The sequence below is a fragment of the Cryptomeria japonica genome, unplaced genomic scaffold (genome assembly GCF_030272615.1).
Source record: "Cryptomeria japonica unplaced genomic scaffold, Sugi_1.0 HiC_scaffold_2377, whole genome shotgun sequence".
Taxonomy (NCBI): Eukaryota; Viridiplantae; Streptophyta; class Pinopsida; order Cupressales; family Cupressaceae; genus Cryptomeria; species Cryptomeria japonica.
This window is the reverse complement of record NW_026730639.1, coordinates 698-3,199: the sequence shown is the minus strand read 5'-3', so window position 1 is coordinate 3,199 and position 2,502 is coordinate 698. Positions and strand designations below refer to the sequence as shown.

The following is a 2,502-nucleotide window of genomic DNA, read 5'->3' as shown; positions in this document are numbered from 1 at the left end:
AATATTTCCGTCGGAATTTAGCTCTCATTGAAAAGTATTCTTTTAGTTCTTATTTTTCTGTTGATGCAGTTGTTCCTATCTGCACCTTTTTTTTTGTTATAAATACTCTTATGCATCTAAACAATCTGTCGCTCTTATAGAATTTCTTTTTCCATTTCTTGTCTTTTGTATTTATTAAGGGATGTCACAAAGAGGACTACTGAAATACTTGCCTCGTCTCTGGGAACACATGTGGTACCTATATGTATAAAGCTGAAATTCTGGGTGCTGTTTGTTTGCGATTTATGGGCCTTGAATTTATTATGTTTTGTAACTTGTCTTCATTTATCTATTTGCTGTACAGGAGATATCTCAAGAGATGTTACAATTCATGCAAAACTTGCGTAAGGTATCACATCAATGGCTCTCTCTCTAGCACTGGCCTCCATTCATTGACTAACATTGCTATTTCTCTGAAGTTCTTTCCATTTCTAGAAAATAATATTAAGTGTACTGGTTTTTGTTATGTTACAATATGTGGAATAGCAATACTTTTTGGCGTGCAGGTTGTGGCTGTAGGAGTTGTAGGTGGCTCAGACCTAGTAAAAATAACTGAACAGCTCGGCAAAAGTGGTTTGCACTAATTGCTTTCAAATCTCTTTCAAATGGAAGAAAAAATGAGATTAGGGAAAAATAAGAAAAATAATTTCACACTTTGCTCCATGTTGAAAAATATTAGTATGAATTATTCTTGACAATTTACAGTTCTGTATGTCATGATTCTCTTCTTTCAACAAGAGAAAATTTATTATCGTATAGTTTGAGATGAAGGGGGTGCAGTTATTTTGATTTAAGAGGTCATTACCCCGCTTATGCACAACCTTTGGCAAGACCTAAAGTCACAAAAGTCTACAAATGCTAGAATTTTGTCAAGTAGTTCTAAATTCTAATAATTCTCATGAACTAAAGTTATGCAGATTACAAAGTATTTTGTGGTTCTGTACGTCCCTGGTTTATCTTCAACCAGAAGAAAATATCTTCAACTATGAAATATATCAATTGGTATGTTAAAAAGGTGCAAAAGTATTTAATGTAAGAAGCTATGTTTCTTATGACCTAGTCTACATGTGCATTTGGTAAGAACACAAGCCACAATATGAATTTGAACATTAGATATTTTTCCACACAGATCTAACAAGGCTCATAAAATGGAGGTGCAGATTCTTTACTCTTAATAAAACAACAGTACCTAAATGCAATGAGATTTTCAATGGATAAACTTCCATTGCGGATATAGTCAAGGATCAAGAAATTATTTACTGTTATTATTAGAGATATTATACTTGTTTGCTATGTAGAGTATTCTGTTCATAATAGTCTGTTTATGTTTTTAACTTTTGAATTTTCACTTGACTCTTAAATGGATGAAGACTCCTCATTGTTACTGTGTCGACCGAGATGAATTTTAGAATCTAATTTCTCTGTAATTATTTTTTCTAAAATATGAACCACTGAACATAATTTATTTTCTCATTGTTTTGATCTTTCCACTTGCAGTTATTACAGAATATGATTATGTCTTCTCAGAAAACGGTCTTGTTGCTTACAAAGATGGCAAATTGATTGGTAATCAGGTAAGTCTCTTGCTTTCCAGCAAATGGATTTGTGAAATAATAATAGAATTAACATCAATTCATTTTTTCTTCTTTGTGTTATGTAGATTGTATATTATAATACGGTCCATGTCATAGGATATGTGTTGCCACTTGGACATTAGAACTTGCTAGGCACACTACCATCCTCTTAGTCTTTCGCAGAGAGACATTCGTAACTATGTAATAAAATCATCCCCATAATGCAAATCATTGCAAAGATTTGAGGGATCTGACTTATTACAACAGACTAATATATACTGATATGCTTGCTCAAAATGCTACTAAGGCCTTAAAATGAACACATATTTGAATTGATCTATCAGATTAAATTATATTCCTTCCTACAGTGACCAAGACATCATTCTTGCTGTAGATGAGATACAACTATGTGAACAAAGATGCTGATACTGGCAAAGTCGATCTCTGTTAGAGCTTTTATGGGAGGTTTCTTTATTGTATTTATAATTTGTGGATAGCTTCTTCTAAGAAGGGAGGAAATGAGGCTCTCACTTCTTGTAGTGATCTATAACTTTCTAATATCTCCCTCATTGTAAATATCTGCATGTACTCTTGACACAGGTCTCCATAGTGCTAACTAGTGGCATATATACTTGAATAGCCGAGTTTTCTTTAGTTTCCTAATTCTCAGAAATTTTGTATGTGCTTAGCCTTATCTAGCTACCACTTATTCTCATCCTTGTAAATATATTTGACATCTAACAAAAAGTGTACAGACATCGGTTTTGGTGGCTATCTCATTATTGAGTTCTGTTGTTCATATGTGAATCCATGTCACTACTTGTTTTTTAATCACATGACTTATTTTTGTGACCTATATTTGGTTACCTATTTTGGATTCACCCCTTAC

The 2,502-nt window shown here is 32.9% G+C and overlaps 1 long non-coding RNA gene across 1 annotated transcript; it reads left to right on the top strand.

Moving 5' to 3' along the window:
* The first annotated feature begins 330 nt into the window (after window positions 1-330).
* LOC131873577 (uncharacterized) lies at window positions 331-1,613 on the top strand. The gene is made up of 3 exons (XR_009371477.1): window positions 331-388; window positions 546-612; window positions 1,537-1,613. It is a non-coding gene; the product is annotated as an uncharacterized LOC131873577 (long non-coding RNA).
* The last annotated feature ends 889 nt before the right edge of the window (window positions 1,614-2,502 follow it).